The 20,641-nt window shown below is 39.4% G+C and overlaps 1 long non-coding RNA gene across 1 annotated transcript; it reads left to right on the top strand.

Annotated features, from left to right (window-relative positions):
• The first annotated feature begins 3,991 nt into the window (after positions 1-3,991).
• LOC147572656 (uncharacterized) lies at positions 3,992-14,742 on the top strand. Its single transcript, XR_015246413.1, has 3 exons — positions 3,992-4,095; positions 4,450-4,538; positions 14,553-14,742. It is a non-coding gene; the product is annotated as an uncharacterized LOC147572656 (long non-coding RNA).
• Positions 14,743-20,641: the final 5,899 nt, after the last annotated feature.

Here is a 20,641-nt window from a genome sequence, read left to right as displayed (position 1 = left end):
TAGCTAATTAGCTCTGTGAACTCGGGTAATTTTTAGAACCTTTCTATGCCTCAGTTTCCTCATCAGAAGTAAGAGGATTAAAATGATATTTACCTCAGGGACGCCTGGGTGACTCAGTCGGTTAAGCATCTGACTTCGGCTCAGGTCATGATCTTGTGGCCTGTGAGTTGGAGCCTCACATAGGGCTCTGTGCTGACAGCCTGGAGCCTGGATGCTTCGGAGTCTGTGTGTCCTTCTCTCTCTGCCCCTCTCCCACTCGTGCTCTGTCTCTCTCTCTCTGTCTCAAAAATAAATTTAAAAAGTTTTAAATGATATTTACCTCAGAGGATTACTTTGAGGATTAAATGAATACCCCAGTTTCCTCACCTGTAAATGGTCTCTTTTTCACAGAGTGGTTGTAGGGATTACAACCTGCTTAGCACCAGGGCTTGCCTCATGATAGGGGAATAACAAGGAAGGAAATAAATCTGTCTTAACAATACAAAATTAATGCTTATTTTACGTTCACGCACCATGTTCCATCTGGGAATATGGGGATTTAACACAATATGCTGATAGTAAATATCCAAAAGAGAAGGAGGCAAAGGCATTAACTTTGAAGAGAAAATTCCCTTGACATCTTTGTATTGCTTTGTACCAATTACCAATTGAATACAGTAGGACAGGATGGTGAGGATGTACAAAGACTTAAATGCTTTTCTAACTTTTAAATAGAGTATATCTTGCTTTTATTTTACTTTTTTAATTTTTATGTATTTATTTTGAGAGAGAGCGCGCGAGCAGGGAAGGGGCAGAAAGAGGGAGAGAGAAATTCCCAAGCAGGCTCTGAGCTGTCGGCACAGAGCCTGACATGGAGCTCTATTGCATGAGCCTGTAAGATCATGACCTGAGCAGAAACCAAGAGTCAGATGCTCAACTGACTGAGTGACCCAGGCACCCCGAGCATATCTTGTTTTTAGTTCTTTGTTCAACTCAGTTATAGAAATGTAATGGCAATACAATTTCTCCATTTTTATCTCATCTTTGTTCTTTAGTTTAGCTCTAACTTGTTGAGAGTAAACATGTTATGGTAAGACACTAAATCACTTATTACAATCTACTCTTGGGGCACCAGGGTGGTTCAGTTGGTTAAGCATTCGACTCTTGGTTTCAGCTCAGGTCATGATCTCACAGTTCATGAGTTCGAGCCTGACATGGGGCTATGTGCTGATGGTGTGGAGCCTGCTTGGGATTCTTTCTCTCTCCCTCTCTCTCTGCCCCTCCTGTATCTTTCTCTCAAGATAAATAACCTTAAAAAAAAGAAAAAAAGAAAAAATCTAATACTACATGATTTAAAAAAACAGGGTTACGTGTTCTAGATTCTAAATGGCATTCAACTGAATTTATATAGCATCCAGATAAAACATAATAAAACATCAAGATAAAAAATAAAGAGTTGGTTAATTATCCATATTTTTCATAAAACAGCAAAATAATTAAACATTTAGAAACGTCTATAGGATTGACTGAATTTTTCATTTTTTTAGACATCATAATCTCAAAGACATTAATTAAATGTACACTAAATAAAGCTAGTTTTGATTTTTTGAGTTATCCAATGTAAGCTAATTTTTGCCTTTCTAATTTCCCTATTTTTCTTTTGTTTTTTAATGTTTATTTATTTTTCAGAAAGAGACAGAGTGAGCGTGAGTGGAGGAACGGTAGAGAGAGAGGGAGACACAGAATCTGAGGCAGGCTCCAGGCTCTGAGCTGTCAGCACAGAGCCCGATGCGGGGCTCGACTTACCAACCGCGAGATCATGACCTGAGCCAGTCAGTCGTTTAACTGACTGAGCCATCCAGGCACCCCTAATTTCCCTAATTTTCAAGCTAGACATAACATTGAACATTATAGTGGGCAGCTATAGTTTTTGATTGCCCAGAACCACCCTTTATTTGGAGAACTGTCCCTTCGTACTTTATCAGAGTTTGGCAGGGCTGTGAATCATAGTACTCTGTCACCCACTCTCCCTCTATCATGGTGCCTAGTAAATAAACTAGCCCTGGCTAACCAAAGTAATCCGACTCCCCCAGAGAAGCGATTGGGCCAGGATATGCAACCTAAGGTGGTCCAATCCAACTCCTTCCTGGGACTTTTCAACCAAAGCTAGATCTGTGGAGCTGGAAAAATGTGCATCTGGAGTACTGCCTTCTCATGTGTAGGAGTAGACAAGGTCCACACACCAACAGAAGAAGTGCTGGGAGGTGAGGAGGGGAGGCCTCATGATATTGCTTAAGCCTCTAGCTTTAGTTCAGGTTCGACATTGGGGTCTCACATCCCCACACACATGGGTATATTTTAAAGACCATTTGAGTTCAGTTTAGAGCACTTGCAACTGAAGGAGTCCTGATAAGCAGAGACATCTTTCTAATTTATTCATAGATGAAACCATTCACCATGAGAATGAATATACTACAATAAGGTGCATTAAAAACGTGATCCAGGTGTCGCTTGAACCCAGGCAGTATAACAAAGCAGTTGAGAGCCTAGATTCTGGAGTCAAACTGCTTGCCTCCCTGCAAACTAAACTTCACCTGGGGCTGAGAAGGGCTGCCTCTTTACAAGAAACATGTACTCTCCAGCTCCCATAGGGAGAGCCTTGCACACCATGGACCAGGGCTGATGGCCATTTATCATCACAAGGATACTGCCTTCTTTCTTAGAAGTATGTTATGAGAAATGTCAACTATTTCTAGTATCTCTATCTGTACCAACATTAGGAAGAGAAAGTTAGAAAGGGAGAACCAAAAAAAACAAAAAACAAAAAAACAGGAGTGAGCCTTTTTCTCTGTGGATGAGAAGACCATTCCTACAGGTTGTGCTTGTGTGTAAAGAATACAATCTAAGTCGCCATTTTGAATTCACCATTTCATTCATTTTCATCACCTACGTCAGCATTTGCCACCCTGGCTTGATGTCTGCCTGTCGCAGAATGTGTTCTCCAACACATTGCTTGAAGTGTTCTCCTTCACTGCTTGAATATTTTCTCTTGTCTGTTATGCTGCTCGAAATGTAGAGATTAATTTGGGTTAAGGAGCACTCCATATTTAGATATCAATCCCCCCTGGGAAGGTTGGGATGAGAGCACAGTCTTCAGTATTAGACTGCCTGGATTCAAAACCCAACTCCATCACTGACTATAGCATACTGACCTTGGGCAAGTTATTTAACCTCTCTGTGCCTCAATTTCCTCATTTGTGGAGTGCAAATAATAGCACCTCTTTCCCAGGATTGTTGGGGGTCTAAAGAGTTAATGTATGCCGAGAATAGCGCTAGGCGGGGCGCCTGGGTGCCTCAGTCGGTTAAGCATCCAACTTCAGCTCAGGTCATGATCTCGTGGTCCGTGAGTTCAGGCCCTGCATTGGGCTCTGTGCTAACAGCTCGGAGTCTGGACCTGTTTTGGATTCTGTGTTTCCCTCGCTCTCTGCCCCTCCCCCACTCACTCTCTCTCAAAAAAGAATTAACATTAAACAAAAAGTATAGTGCTAGGCACACAGGAAAGCACTGTATAAGTGTTGGCTCTTTATTGTGCTTAGGTGTTCACGCATTATTTAAATCAAATCTTATTCTCTGTTGTCTGGCTGCAGATGCCTCATTAAGGGAAGAGAAGGTGAGCGGTTGATGACTAGATGAGCAGGAGCTAGGAATACGGGAAAGGGGAGGAGTTACAGGGGGGATGGAGAGGATAAAAAACATTAAGGACTTTGCAGAGTGAAGTAAGCCTGCATGAGATGCTATAGTTGCAGTCTTTGAGCCACTAGAATAAAGTATATTAGAAAATGGAAGAGAAGAAACGAAAGGAAGTGAGTGTGCCAAAATAAATAGCACACTTTTCAGAGCCTTGTCTAGTTTGACTTGGTCTAGAAAAGGGGGCAGAAATTCTTTTTCCTCCCTCTTACTCTTGGGCTGGTGTCATGATTTAACTACAGTATGAATGAAATAAGAGTGTTGTGGGCAAACCCGAGATCCCAACCATCATTTATAATGTTTCAACAGGAAATCTTTTCTGAGTTCCAAATAACAGGCTTCAGTGATCTTTTGGAAGAGGATCCATGTGTAAGTTGGGGGCTGCCGGTTTCATGGGGTGGGGGCCAGGGCAGGAGTTGCAGCAGGTCAGAGAGAGAGTCAGTGTTTCACAATAGAAGCAACTGGGGCTTGTGGTGGCTGAGTTGTCTGGACTAGCGACACAGCTCAGAACAAGAGTTCAAGTCGCCAGATGTCCACATTTCTGGCAGAGACTAGATGACCACCTGCATTCTTTGTAATAGAATCCAAATATCGGGTGGGAGGAGGCGGAAGAGGGGAGGAAGATGGGGAGATCCTCATGTCTCCTCCAAATCCAAGATTCTATTACTCTACACTGCCTGATTTTAGACTAGTAAGTATCATTTGTTTTCCTTTTCCTTTTAGTTGCTGCAACAACAACCTGGATTATAAGGATTCCTCATTGATAAAGATTAGTTTTTACAATCTTCCCTGAATTTCCAGGAATTTAGCAGGTAGGAGACACCGTTATAAGCAACTATGCATTAGAAGAGTGATTGGGAGATTTTTATTTATTCTTATTTGAAAGAAATCCCCCAAGATCAATGATATCATTGTACGCTCCTCTCCTTGACAGCTGTGGGATTAACCATGAGAGGTGAAATGTGAGCCACCTCCCAGTAAATTCTCTGGTGAGACAGGGAGCTAAGGCAATGATATGTGGTTCCATCCAAAGAGAACTGACTCACTGATTAATGGGTCATAAACATCAATGAGATTAATAATCTGATAAGTTTTAACAACAGCACAAGGAAATAACAGCACCAATAGGCTTAGTGAGAGGGCAGATCCTTAAGAATACCTCTATGTTGATTTTCTCATGCAACAATAATTATGTGAATTGCTAAGAGATTAATAACAACTATGTTAACTGAGCTTTTACTATGGGCCAAATGCTGTGCTAGCCACCTTTCCTACATCATCTCTGAACTTCATGGCAACTCTTTTGGGGAGATTTTATTAGAAAATAATTTTTGTTTCTGGTAAGAAGCTGAAGCTGAGAGGATTTCAGTGACTTGCCTGAGGTCCCATAGTTGGTAAGGGGCAGAGCTGAGACTCAGCTTCAGGTTAAGTCTGATGTTGCTTTCCTGTGTGAGGCAGCTAGGAACTTTGGGTTTGGTATTCTGAGAGGTACACTAGTGTCAGAAATAACCATAGTTTAAAAAGGTTGTGGTGTTATGGATAACTCGGTGGTAGTGTGAGATTTCCATGAAAAACAGAATCGCATGATAATAGGAAAGGGGATGTGTTCGTAATATAAAGGTTACAGCCAATGGAGAAGAAACATCTCTGCTTCCTGACCATATTACAAAGTGTTGTTTACCAAAACTTACGCCTTTAATAAACATTTTTGATTAAACCAGTTGTTCAGGAAGCCACTGTAATGCTTTCTATATAGGAGGCAGTAAAGTGGAGTGGTCAAGACCATGTGCCTATAACAAGACTGCCTTGAATCAAATCCTGGTGCTGTCACTTTCTAGCTGTGTCACCTGAGCCACCTCTTCTGTAGGGCTGCCATCAGGGTTAAATGATTAAATGATTAAAGTGCTTAGAAAGTACCTGGTCTGTGGAAAGCACTTGGTCAACATTGATCAATATTGTGCACAGAATGATGTATGAATGGTGTTATGAGATTGAAGGCACGGTCCCCACTTTCAAGAGATTTAGAAACTAGCTGGGAAGAGAAAGAAGCTGCTTGTAATATATCTTAGGAAAAATTACAGCATAAAAGCATTTCTTGTACTCATGGTAAACACCATTGTATCACTAATAAAAGTTAAGTAAATAAGAAAGGTGGTAAAAGAGAAAGTGAGTGATGACAGGGATTTTAGAGGAGTTTCTGGCTTACTACAAAAATTTTAATTCAAAGGCTTTGGAAAAGCGACTTGCCCATTGTCATTGTTCATCTTGATTCATTATATAACTAATGATAACCTTCTCTATGCAAAACACTGGGATATTGGTAAGGAAGGACTGTACATTTGCAGATCTCATCCTCAAAGAGCTTAAAGTCTTCTTAAAAGAAGTTAAATATTAACAAAATACAAGGTAGTAAGTGCCATAGAAAAGGCATTGCCAGTTGGTAACACAATGGTTTCCAGAAGTTCTATTAAGTACATGAAAGAAAGAAAGAAAGAAAGAAAGAAAGAAAGAGGAAGAAAAGAAAAAAGGAAAGGAAAGGAAAGGAAAGGAAAGAAAAGAAAAGAAAAGAAAAGAAAAGAAAAGAAAAGAAAAGAAAAGAAAAGAAAAGAAGAGAAAAGAAAAGAAAAGAAAAGAAAAGAAAATTGGGTTAGTCTGGAGCACAATGGAACCCAGATACCAGATGTAATGACTATGAGGGAGATCTTGTTGTTCTTGGAAGGGCCTCCTGGGGCTGTAATTGGTATTAGGAGTAGGCCTGCCTGGGCTTTGCGGGATGAGAAATTGAGTCAGGATACAGAGGCTAAGGATACGCTACCAAATGGGCAAGAGATGAATCAGAATGGGAATTTTCTAAATTCCCTAGCTAAACTACAGAACTTTCATCAATGCAGCCCCTCATTCTTCTCTCTGCACCTCTACCCCTCATCACTACTGGTAGAAAGACTCATTTGGGGAGTAAATTATAGAGCAAGAGACTGCCTGGTGTGAGTCAGATAGACTGACATTTTCTACTTTAAGAATATTTCTGTTTTAACTACATGAGCACTTATGTGTCTGGACAATTACTTTCTCCACTCCTCTTCTTCCATTTTTTTTTTTCCCCTCTTGTAACACATTTCTTTTTTAGGAACAGAGATTTTTAACATGTTAAAATTTTCAAGTTTATGGTTCATTTTTACATTGGCTACATTTTTACTTTCTTCCTGATAACATTCAGGGAGGAAACGGAAGTTTTTTATAAATCCCACTATAGGATGGGTTATGTTGGAAGGCTCTCTGTAGAAAACAAATACTACTATCTTAGTAGTCAAATTCTTTACCTGAAGATTTCATCTTCTTCCTGACTTTTTGTCTCCAACTCTTGTCCTAGATGTTGAATAGTATTTTTAGATCTGACTTCTGTTTTCTGATTATATAACACATTTTATATGGTTAATTGAATAGGATTCATATTTCATTTGAAACCTTCATTCGTATTTCATTGACAACCTGTTTGGTTGTCCCCAGGGAGTTACATGAAGCCTGAGAAAATCACACTGATAGCTTGAGTAATGGGAAATAGATGTATGCAAGTAACATCAAATTGAAATAAATATCAAACGAAAAGAAGTTAGGTAAGAGCCCATGTTTATAAGAACAGGGTAGGGCTTTGTCCTTTCTGAAGAAAGATGGAGATTGAAGGATGATTAAATTTTTGGATACCACCAGGTGGCTGCCTCCCTCGTACAGCAGGGATTTAACAGGAGAGTGAAATTTTATAATGTGAGTTTCAAACCTGACATGGGTTTATCACATAGATAGCTTTGAAAAGAATAGATGTGTTGGTTAGATGCTGCCCGGGTAAATTTGTCTGAATTCCTTTTCCAGGCAACACAGACACAGTTCACTTTCCAGGAGCCTGACCTTGACATGGGGAGGGCAAGGCAAAGAGGGGCTGGTGGAGCAGAGCATTAGAAGACATTTGAAAGATGGTGCCAGGACACAAGTCTGGAACAAGATAAACACAACCTAACCTAAGCATTGACCTGATGACCCTGGGCAGCAATTTGTAAACAAAGGGAAAAAAATGGAGATACTATGACTGTAAGCTAGAGCTAAACATTTAAATCAACTTCAGTGTTTGGGAGAAATGCTCAGAAATTAACATTTTAGGGGTGCCTGGGTGGCTCAGTTGGTTGAGGGTCTGACTTGATTTTGGCTCAGGCCATGATCCCAGGGTTGTGGGATTGAACCCCACATTGGGCTCTGTGCTGGGCATGGAACCTGCTTGAAATTCTCTCTCTCTCTCTTTCTCTTTCTCTTTCTTTCTCTCTCCTCCTCTGCCACTCTCCCCCACTTATGCTCTCTCTCTCTCAAAAAAAAATCTTAAAAAAACTAACATTTTAACACATGACAATATTCCTTATAATAGCTGACATTTAAAAACATAAAAAAATATAAAAGCTTTTTTATTTTTGGGCTTTATAATGTTATTTAATCTTCAGAAAAATGATATGAAGAAGGTAGGGTGAATAGTGTTATCCTATTTTTATTTATTTGTTTATTTATTTATTTTTAATGTTTATTTACTTTTGAGAGAGAGAGACAGAGTGCGAGTGGGGGGAGGCACAGAGAGAGAGGGAGACACAAAATCCAAAGCAGGCTCCAGGCACTGAGCTGTCAGCACAGAGCTCGACACAGGCTCGAACTCACGAACCATGAGATCGTGACCTGAGCCAAAGTCGGATGCTTAACCGACTGAGCCATCCAGGCACCCCTGTCATCCTATTTTTAGAGTGAAAGAAACTGGATGTAGAGAGTTGAGTTGTTGATTGTGGTTTACTGGGAGAATGATGACTAACTCCCAGTTCACCAGTATATTACTTATGCCAAGATAAACACTGAGAAGTATTAATAAAAGATTAGTTGTGAGTAAGAAGGCTTGACAATAGTCTACGTTTCATTGTTCATATTTTACCTAGGAAATGGTAGGTATAAGAAGTAGAGAAGAACTCCCAGTAGCTTAAGAAGCAGACGTGGCAGACAACCACCAGGACATAAAGGGAAGCAAGGCCAACGGGCCTGTATTGTGAAGTCGGGAGTTCTCTCTCATGTGGCTTCTGTCCTTGTCCTCATCATTTTTGTACTCCGTTCTGGAGACCGGCTTCCTTTCCTTGCTTACTTGTGTGTGTTCGGCCAGACATTCAGTGCTACACAACTTGGCAGTTTGTCTCCCAAGGCCAACTGAATGTTTCTGTGAACTTATTCCAAATTCCTGGGAGAAGCACAAGGTTCAGCCTGGCCTAGGTCTTCACTCCTGGTTGTCAGGGGAGGAACATTTTCTGGTTCATTGTCACTTGAGGTCACATTTTAGCGGAAGGTATGGGTGACGGCAGAAGCATGGGTTAAGAGGCACACACACTATGAATATGAAAGAATATCATATGCCATCAGCATTGCTCTATAATTGAAAACCAAAAATAGGAAAGGGTGTATAGTCATTGATTATAATAAAATGTTATATTCAAGAGCATTGTTTATTGTAGTACAGGATCTAATTTAGGGCATTTCAACCAAAAAAATGCTGATGGATTCAGGAATGAGTCAGAGGAGAGTTACGAAATGTATTTTGATTGGATATTAAGATTTGTAATAACAACAAATGGAGGCATAGACTCAGTAGAGTAAAAAGTAATTTTCAAAAAACAGATATAGGGGCGCCTGGGTGGCTCAGTTGGTTAAGTGTCTGACTTCAGCTGAGGTATTGATCTCATGGTTCATGAGTTCGAGCCCCGAGTCAGGCTCTGTGCTGACAGCTCAGAGCCTGGGGCCTGCTTTGGATTCTGTGTCTCCCTGTCTCTCTCTGCTCCTCCCCCACTCACATTCTGTCTCTCTCTGTCTCTTTCTCCTCAAAAAGTAAATAAACATTAAAAACAAATTTTAAAAACAGATATAAAATTTGGGGGCACCTGGGTGGCTCAGTTGGTTAAGCATCCGACTTCAGTTCAGGTCATAATCTCGTGGACCTTGGGTCCAAGCCCCAAGTTGGGCTCCGTGCTGACAGCTCAGAGCCTGGGACCTGCTTCAGATTCTGTGTCTCCCTCTCTCTCTGCCCCTCCCCTGTTTGTGCTTTGTCTCTCTCTCTCTGTCTCTCTGTCTCTCTGTCTCAAAAATAAATAAACATTAAAAAAAAAAAAAAAGATATAAAATTTAAAAGACCCAAAAAGGCAAACAGCGTAAAGTTAGTCTCTCTTTCAACAGTACCCCTAGCCACCAGCATCCTTCTGATATATCCTACTGGACTGTGGATAAACATACAGCTCCACATCATGCTTTTTTCAGTATACTTTAGAAGTCATTCCATCCGAGTACATCTAGAATGATCTCATTTTTTTCATGGCTCTGTAGTATTCTATTGTATGGATGTAATGTAATTTTTTTGGACCAGTTTCCACCTGATGACATTTAATATATATCCAGCCTCTGCGATTACTATCCTTGAATATACATACATCTTTTTATATACAAATGAGTTTATCTGTAGGATAAAACTCCTAGAAATGGAATTTCTGGATTAAAGGGAATATATATATATTCCCTTTAATATATATATATATATATATATATATATATATATATATATATATATATATATTTAATTTTGAAAGAAACTGCCAAACTTCCCCCTGTAGAAATTGTACCAGTTTTTCTCCAAGCAGTAGTTTCAAATAGCACTGGTTTGCCCACACTTTTAGGTCAGTATAGAGTTATGATATGGTTAGGTCTAGAGTCTTTTACTTGCTGGGGAATTTCCTCAATTTTGTCTTCCAACCTCCTGCTAACACCTTTATACCGGCCGTAATATTTTTAATTTGTAACAGCCTTTTCTCTTACAGATTGTAACTTTTTCATGGTATCCTAGTCTTATTTAACAAATGCAATATTATATCTTGCTATACATGTTGATTAAACTTTTAAAAAATTTCCCGTTGCTTCTGCCTTTCATTTTAGAGACTTACCTAAAATGTTTGGTGTCCTTGACTGATTGTTCGTATTAAAAGTCAGATAACTCTCCTCAATCTTTCTAGTTTCATTCTCCATAGAACAAAAGTCCGGGACGCCTTGGTGGCTCAGTTGTTAAGCATCTGACTTCAGCTCAGGTCATGATCTCACGGTTCGTGAGTTCAAGTCCCGCATGGGGTGAGCTTGAGCCCTGCTTTGGGTGAGCCCTGCTTCTCTCTCTCTCTCTCCCCTCCCTTTGTCCCTTGCTCAGTTGTGCCTTCTCTATCTCAAAAAAAACAAACCCAAAACACCAAAGTCCATTCTCCCTTTGGGGTGTTGGGAAGAGATGGAAGCTTGCGGTGGGGATAGGAGCTCTGTGTCCAACCAACTGTTCTTATGCAGACTTTTCTCCAATTCCATTTTTTTTTTAACTTTAATGTTTATTTATTTATTTTGAGAGAGAGTGGGGAGGGGGAGGAACAGAGAGAGAGGGTGAGAGAGGATCCCAAACAGGTTCCATGCTGTCAGCACAGAGCCTGACAGGGGGCTGGATCTCACAAACCCGATCATGACCTGAGCCAAAACCCAGAGTCAGATGCTTAACCCACTGTGCCGCCCAGGCTCTCCTTTCCATTTTAGAAGACATTTTTCATCCTCACTTTTCTCAGTCCCAGTGTCTCCGTTCTTCAACTTTCCAGAATTCTGATGTGGGAATCAGCTGACTTGTGTTTGTCTTTCCCCTCAATAGTTAATTTTACTTTTCTCTGCTTGGTTAAATCTATTTATCTTTTCTATCTTCCAAAATTTTTTATTTGTTATCATCTCCTCTTCCATTCTTTTCATTCTTTATTGTAATTTTATAAATTGTAATTTTATAAACATGTATATTCAGTTTACCGAGGTTAGAAGGTGGTCAATAAATATGTTTTTAATCTATCAGAAGCCCTGCCCCTCTTGTGGTTATATTTCAAAATTAATAATGTTGAAAGGAAATAAAAATACTGAAACATAAGCAATATTTATGTTTAGATATAACTCAGCCCTAAAGCCCATTAGTTTTTGAAGTGGTTTTTAGTTTCAGTGTGGATGCTAGTTATGTTTATATTATGGCACATATCAGTAAATTTAAAACAATTTTTTGAAAAGTAACGTATCAGGCTGTTCTTATTTTTGAAGTCATATTTTCTTTCTTCTTTTCTTTCTTTTTTTTTTTTTTTTTGAGAGAGAGAGAGCTTGAGTAGGGGAGGGGAGCAGAGAGAGAGAGAGAGAGAGAGAGAGAGACAGAGAATCTTAAGCAGGCTTCACACTCAGCACAAGCCTAACACGGGGCTTGATCCCACGACCCTGGAATCATGACCTGAACTGAAATCAAGAGTCGGACGCTCAACCGACTGAGCCACCCAGGTACCCCTAAAGTCACGTTTTCTAACTGGAGTCACACTTTGAAAATCCATCTGTAACTAATTTTGCCACCAATGTACTTTCTCAAGTGGAATGCTCTTAAATAATGACTGTGTTATAGATACAGTGACTTTTAAAGACAGATATAATTGCCAGTATTCAACAGTGAGTTTCAAATTTGTGTATGCAGGATTAAGTCATAATGAAGAAAATCTGTCTTGCTAAATGAAGTCTCAATTAAATACAGTAAAAATTACATAAAGTGTATTAGTTGTTCTAACAAAAGTGCTTTAAGATGCTTATGTTACTAATTTCCGGAAGGAGTAAGAATATTTCTTTCTGGAATGTGAAACCGCAGATAGAATTGCATCTCTCCAGAAAAGTGGACGCAGTGGCTTCTGCAGTAAGCTTTTCCCATCTGTAATGTGATAACCAACTCTATAACTGTGCTACTATGGTAGAAAATTATCTCCTGCGTTATATTTTTTAATATACTTGGGTGGATAAAATGAGGAATTCAACCTAATGCCATTTTTTTCTGTTTAACTTTTCCCATTATTGTAAAAGTATTTAGGTTTTTGAAAGCCGTTTTACCCTGGGACTCCTGAACAAGCTTCTATAACCAAATTCTAGAGAAGACTATTCTTAAATTAAACACGTATGGGTATTACATGTCAGATTGTTCATTGTTAGCATAAAGTACATTATATTTAACAAGTATTTTCCAAGCCTCATTAGTGTACGTGCTATTGTGCTGCTCATTGAAAAGAATATATAAGAAGCACGGTTTTATAGGGAGACAGGATAGTCCGGAGACTGAGTCAGACCTCCTGGATTGAATTCCCAGCTTTGTGAGGGCCTAGCAGCGGGACCCTGGGCAAGCCGTCCAACTTCTCTAAGCCTCATTTGCAAAATGTAAAAATATCTACATTTCAGGGCTGCTGTGAGAACAAAATGAAATGACGTAGGCTAGGCATTTAATGTGTTGTCTGTTTACTATAAATGCTCAACAAACATGAATCCAGAGAGCGCAAGAGAGAGAGAGAGAGAGAAGAGAGTGACTGCATTGTGCTCTCCAGGAGCTTCAGTAGATTGGGGAATATAAGAAATGCACATATTGGTAAAATCCTAAGTCATGATAAAATAAATTTTCAAAGTTAGAGAGTGATATCAATGATAATCTCAGTAGGGGTTTGGAGAAGGGAGATGTCAGCAATAGGTATAACTTCATGGAAGGAGCAGAGGTGGGTCTTAAGTCAGGCCCTAAAGAGTTTTAGAACAGACAGACAAGAGGGACAGGGCAAAGGTGTGCTGGAATGGAATGATAGGAGCAGGTCAATAACTGGTGCTTATGAGGAGAAATACGTGTTTGTTTTTTGAACGAATCAATCAAAGGATGACCTGGCTAGTGTGTGGAGTGGAGATGAGGTGAATTGGTAGGTAAGCTGAGGTTATAGAAGTCTCTGGATGTCACCTTGGTAAATCACAAGGAACAACTGGGGATTTTTGAGTGGGGTGGGGAAGATGTGTGACACAATGAAAATGGCGTAGGAATACTTGTATAAAAAAGGAAAAAAATCTCTGGAGAGTAGTTAAACCTAAGAGATCAAGTAAGAGTACTTTTCTATGTATATAGTTCGGGCTAATATTTGCAAAAGAAAAAAAAAAATCCTGCAAGAAATTGTAAGGATCAGAACTAAATGGATAAATAATAAAGGAGAGAAAAGAAAAGGGTCAGTGGTGATTCTAAAGCTTGGGAGGGAGAAGGAATGATGGGAAGTGGTGTTGGCGGGAATGGGGATGAAGGAATTCAAAATTTTCAAGTTAGAAAGAAAGCAACACTGTTGTTGTCACTTTTATAAAGGTATGCATACTTCTAACAAAAAACACAGCAATAGCAAACAATGGAACTATATAAAGTAGAAAACTGAGGGTCCCCTTTCCCACCCCCAGTTCCATATTCTTTGGCTAAAACCACTGTGATAGTTTGTTTGCATAGCTTTCCAGGCTGATTTCTATGTATGCCAACCCAGAAAAGGCAATGGAACACTAGTGGACACAGGTCTCTTCAACTTGCTTGGGCTTTCTTCCATATTGGTTCACATAGGGCTATCTTTTTTTTTTTTTTTTTAATTTTTTTTTCAACGTTTTATTTATTTTTGGGACAGAGAGAGACAGAGCATGAACGGGGGAAGGGCAGAGAGAGAGGGAGACACAGAATCGGAAACAGGCTCCAGGCTCTGAGCCATCAGCCCAGAGCCTGATGCGGGGCTCGAACTCCCGGACCGCGAGATCGTGACCTGGCTGAAGTCGGACGCCCAACCGACTGCGCCACCCAGGCGCCCCCACATAGGGCTATCTTTATGTTGTAAGGAAGCAATATAACTGCATTTACCTACTCCCATATTGATGGGCATTTAGTATTTCAATTTTTGCTATTACAGACAATATTTAATGAGCAGTCCCGTATATCTCCTTGAACTTCGTCACAGCATTTTTGTAGGACAAGTATCTATGTGTGAAATTGCTGGGTCAAAGGTACGTACATGTAAATTTTTCCTTGCTTTTGGCACATTGTCCAACGAAGAGATACGTTCATTTTATACTCCTACCATCAGTTTATGAGAGAGCCTACTGCCCACACCTTGGCTAAACTTGAATATTATAGATCTTTTTGATTGGTCAGTCTTTGAGGCAAAACATAATCTTGTTTAGTCTCCATCAGTAAGGACGGACCTATTTTCATAGGTTTTATTAGCTATTTTAATTTTTTTCTTCTTTGGCTAGTTCAGTTTTAAACACATAGAGATTGAACATGTAGAGGTTTAAACGTGTAGAGGATGGACTATCCTCATACAGATGTCATGGAGGCAATTGTAAGTCTGAGTGAGAATTACAGTGGAGCAGTGATCACTGAAACAGTAAGACTACCTAAGTCCCCTGTATGATCATAGATAGAGATCTATGATAGATAGATGATAGATAGATAGATAGATAGATAGATAGATAGGAGAGAATACAGGCCCATAGAAAACTGAGAGATAGAAAGGGGGGAAAGGGGAAATGAGAGAAACTGGGCAGTAGCAGTTTATCAGCTATTGATAGGGAAGTAGAATCAAGATTGTGCCATCCTGCTAACTGGTTAAGGGATTCTGGGTAAATCTTGAATCTCTAGGGTTTAGTTTCCTCATTCATAAGATAAAAAAGTTGGATAAGATGAGTCTTCAGTTATAAAATGCATTGTTTCTAAAATTTTACCCCAAGAGATGAGACAATTTCAGGGGAGGAGTCAACAAAGCCTGTGGGATTAGGCAGTAAGGTGGTCATTTAAAATAATTGTAACATTAGGGTCTATGGGTGACTTCTGCAGCTGCTTTTTTGAAATTCTAACATTAAAAAAAAGCTTTTTATTTGGAAATAATTTCAAATTTATAGACGTTTACAAGGAATAAACCCAAACACACCTTTCCAGCATCACTTATTAACATTTTACCTATTTATTATGTTTTCTCTTTGCTCTCTGTGTATTTCTCAGCCATGCACACCTCCTAGTCTTTTACTCCTAAATACTGCAGCATTTAGGGACATAACCACAGTATAGTAACCCACTTCAGTGATTTTAACATTGATACTTTTATCTAATCTGTTTGCCAATTAACCCAATGATGTGCTCTATAGAATTATTTTTCCCTTGGGGCGCCTGGGTGGCGCAGTCGGTTAAGCGTCCGACTTCAGCCAGGTCACGATCTCGCGGTCCGTGAGTTCGAGCCCCGCGTCAGGCTCTGGGCTGATGGCTCAGAGCCTGGAGCCTGTTTCCAATTCTGTGTCTCCCTCTCTCTCTGCCCCTCCCCCGTTCATGCTCTGTCTCTCTCTGTCCCAAAAATAAATAAACGTTGAAAAAAAAAAAAAAGAATTATTTTTCCCTCCAGTAAAGGTAACAGTGTAGTATTTCACATTGCATTTACTTGTCATGGCTCTTCAGCTGGAATATGTTCATAGCTTTTGTCTTTTATGGCATTGACATCTTTGAAGAATACAACTGCCGAGCACCTCCGCCCTCAATTAAAAAACAAAACAAAACCCAGAATGTTCTTCATTTGGGATCTGATATTTCTTCATTAGATTCCTCATTAGACTTCCTCATTTTCTCATTCGGTGCTGTGTCCTCTGGGAATCACATCTCAAGGCAAACAATGTTTGTCTGTCCCTCATTCGTGATGTTAATTTTGGTTACCTGGTCAAGATTTTGTCCAGTTTCTCTAGTGTATAATTAGCATTTTTCCTTCCTTGCAACTAATAGGGAGTCTATAGGAAGAACTGTAAGATGATGCAAATGTCCTGTTCCTCATCAAAATTTCTCCTTACATTTAGCATCCATTGATGGTTTTTGTCTTACCCAATCTTTGCCACAATGGTTGCAAAATGATGATTGTCTAACTGCAGCACACCCTCCACGCTTACCTGTTGGCCTTCAACATTCCACCATAAACAAGAGCACTCCCTTCTTCCCCATTTATTTTATCTATTTATTACTTGCATGGAGTTATGAATTCCTGGGGTTTTTGTATTCTAACCTTATTTTGAATGCAGGATATATAGGCAGATACTGTGATGAGTATTATCAACAGATATCCTCACTTTCCATTAAGTATGAAGAGCAATGCCTAAAATTTATACAAAGAATGTAGAATGCAATAATAGTTCACTTATCTGGTAAACTCATATATCCAAAATATTAAGGAAACTAGGAAAGTAGGCAAATGGCCTTCACATGAAGTAAATGCCCCCAAGTATCGGAGTTGTTTTAGCATATTCTGAGGTTCTTTCCTCTTATTTTATGCATCCATTAAAAATATTGGTTGGTTGGTTTCCCAGGCTAATGTGGTAAGATAACTCAAAGGGAGGTGTGTGAATATATATATTCAAGCAGTGCCATAGGACGGTTGCGGCAACAAGGAGGGATGGCAAAAAGATCAATCATGAGCACCATGCAGATTAATTAGACTCCAAGGAATTCAGGAACATAGTAGGCCATGATTATTTATTGTAGCATGAAGGATACTAAGTACTTCTAAGCTCCTAGGGACATCTTGGTATTATGGCTTTTGATTATCAAATGCCTCTGGGTCATTAGGAATAGGTTAAACTATACTATGTTTGATTAGTTCAAGGCAGAGAAACTGGTGCTATTTCAGAAAGAAAATCAATACACGTGGTTTAAATTAAATTGTTTCTAGTGCTTTAAGAAAACCTATGCTATCGAGAATATCTAGTCACGTTCAATCCCTCATTGCCCCCTTTTTTTATCCTGTCAGATAAATGAGGTATTACTGAAATTGTCTTTAAAGTCAATATGGAAAATTATTAGTTCGTGCAAAATTGTATTTAAATACTAGCGGGTCCCCAGGAGTTGTTCCGGGGAAACGTTAATTGTCATTAAGTAAATACTTCTCAGCTGATCTGTTCCCTGCATAGAGCTGCCCATGTGAGAAACACTTCAATCTTAAGTTAGGCCTTATGCCTTTTGACAGTTGGTGCACAGATTTGAATGGACTGTTGAGTATCTTTGTTCTTGGTATCTTAATATCTGTGGCATGTCTCACTTGATTGGGAATTGTGGCGGGCTCTCCTTGTACCTTGGTGTCAGATTTCTGGAGAATATGTGTCTGTCTCTTCAACGTCCCCCCATATATCCTTTCCCTTAAAGTGAATTTTGGGTATGTTACTTTACCTATATTTTAAACCAGAACAATTGCAAAAATAACTGATAAAAATTTCAAAAATAAACATTTTTCAAAGTATGTTTTCATATATATATTTCAGAAGAGAGATCAATGGTTTAAAGAAATAATAGAGGTGTATGTTATTACTGAAATTCTGTTGGTTGTAACAGAATTAGGTGTTATTGAAATAATAAGCTTTTTTTTTTTTAGTGTTTATTTTTTGAGAGAGATAAGAGTGTGAGCGGGGGAAGGGCAGAGAGCCAGGCACAGAATCAGAAGCAAGCTCCAGGCTCTGAGCTGTCAGCACATGGGCCCGAAGCGTAGCTTGAACCCACAAACCATGAGATCATGACCTGAATCAAAGTCGGACACAACCAACTGAGCCTCCTAGGCGCCCCTGAAATAATAAACTTTCTAACTTTGATTTTGTTTTGACAGCAATAATGAGATGTTTGTTGATTTGTTTCTTGCTGTAGCGGTCTCTTATCTTTGAAACTGCTTGCTCTATATCTAAATTAGTTCTTTGGCTTACCCCTTGGAAATAATTTTGATGGATAGTAATAGAACTGTTACATAATGGTGATTCCTTTGAAATGATTTTAAACATATTGAATTCTTATTGATTTCTATTTTATAGAGTGACATTTCACTTTTATACATTAGTACTCTTCGTGATACAAAAACTGCATATTTCTTGTCTTCTGGCAAAAGCAAATGGAATACATAAGGCAACTTACAGAATTTAACTGTGATAAAAGATGCTCTGGTAAAGAAAATTTGCTGCTGGTCCTCTTTTAAGTGTAAAAAGCCATTGCTCATTTGCATATCAATAAATGGAAGGGGCATTGACTTTCTAAAATAATTCCCAAGCTATGACAAAAAAAAAGACACAACAATCTTTTTTTCTTTCAGTATTTTTATATGCAAATTCTTAATCTTACCAATTTCAGAAATGTGAACTCAACACAACTCTAAAGGTTAATAAAACTATTACTTTAAAGGTTATCAACATGAGAAACAGATTTTGAGTAATTATTCCAAACTCAGAAATTCAGTACATATAAGAATTTAGTATATCTATGGCCTACCTTCATGAGTCACATGCCCTTTTCTCTTCAAAGTCCAAATGAAAAAACTTCACTGCTCTTACCGTAAACTGTGAAAATTATTGGCAGATGTAGGAACACAGGCTCATTTGTTTTTATGAAACCCTATTCAACTTTAAAGTAATTGCAAAACATTAATACAAAATAGAATTCCCTGTTGTTTCTCAGTTTTCTTATTTCTTAAAAGCAGTGATAATGGGATATATGTATGTGTATATATATATATATGTATATATATATATATATATGTATGCATGTATATAATTGTTGTATGTATTATTGTTGGCACACAGCCAACCACCTCTTCCTTAATCTCTTACTAACACTTTAAAAAGAATAAACATTTACCTAACTTGATAACTAGAAGGGTTTTTCCTCCAAGTGCTAATTTTGTTTGCCAGTTGTTTCTTTGGGACTTGAAGCAATTAGCATCTATGGGAAAACTCTGTATACATAATACATTTCCCCCCTTTTTACCAATAGTCTGTTTTCCTTTTTCTAAGTCTATTCTCATTTGAAAGTTGTTTTTTTTCTTACTTTTGGTTTCTCTACTTCTCTCAGTGATTTCATCATGATTTCCTTCAAGACTTTCTCTGAAAGTAAAATGCAATAAAAGTGAAAAACCATAAACTTTGTCTATCCTGTTTGTTTTTGTTTTTAAACTTACCTTTGGGTTTGGGGAGCGGGAGGGAAGGCTTTAAAGAAGTGACCCTATTTGAGGGAAGGGGTTTGAAGGGGCATTCTAGCTTCCCTAAGAGTAAAGGGTTATGATACCAGGCCGTCAAAGGAGGAAATAATTAGCATTCTTCAATATGCACGATTAATCAGTTCTGCTTGGTGGTTATAAAAGGGAGGAAAGAAACCAAATGGGAACAATTTTGGTCCTTTCATGTTTTATACCCAATGCTAGTTAGTACACAGTATCCCTTCCACATTCTACTGTACATGGCCTGAAGAGCTGCAGATCATCAAATAATCATTTCCAAATGGTCTAATGACAGCATAAAGGTGGCTCACTTAAAACCTTCCATTTATAGTCACACTGCATCAAATGGTGCTAATTTTAAGTAGGCCACCCCATACAGAGCACCCTCCGAAACACCCTTCCGCCGTTTATAACGAATCTGTTCCTTTTTCATTCACAGAAAATATTTGATATTTCAGAATCTTTTTCGTGCATTGACATGAAAATACCTTTCACCTGGAACTCGTCAATCCGAGACCCCCGGGGATGCCAAATTTCTGCCATTTGCTTATTAAGCCACGGGCAGTCCCCAGCATAACACTTACAAAGGCCTACTTCTAACACTTCCCGAATCTTAATATGAGAGTATTGATCACCATAATTTATGGTCCTACGGCAGTGGGGCGGCTCTTCACATTTGGAGCCCCCCACATTAGTTGCAGCGACTAATTCTAAAAACACCGCTGGCGCGGCCAGAATATTTCATCTGGGGACCAAGTGTTTCCAGACTTTGTTCTCCGGCCTTAAAGGTGAGGTGCCGGCGCTGAAAGCGACAGACACCAGGGTCGGTTTCACCGCGGTGGGCCCCGTGCGGAAAGGAGGTGTCCGGCGCCCCACCTGTCAGCCCTCCAACCCTTCCCCGCCCCTCCTTAGGGCGGGTAGCGGCCCCTCCCTCCCGCGGGCGCCGGGCGGGGGGCTGCGGCTAGCGGCGCGCGCCGCGGACACTGGTCCCCGGCGCC

The sequence above is a fragment of the Puma concolor genome, chromosome E4 (assembly GCF_028749965.1).
Source record: "Puma concolor isolate L17-30 chromosome E4, mPumCon1.1.hap2, whole genome shotgun sequence".
NCBI classification, from domain to species: domain Eukaryota; kingdom Metazoa; phylum Chordata; class Mammalia; order Carnivora; family Felidae; genus Puma; species Puma concolor.
The sequence above is the reverse complement of the archived record's forward strand: the minus strand, read 5'-3'. Positions and strand labels throughout refer to the sequence as shown.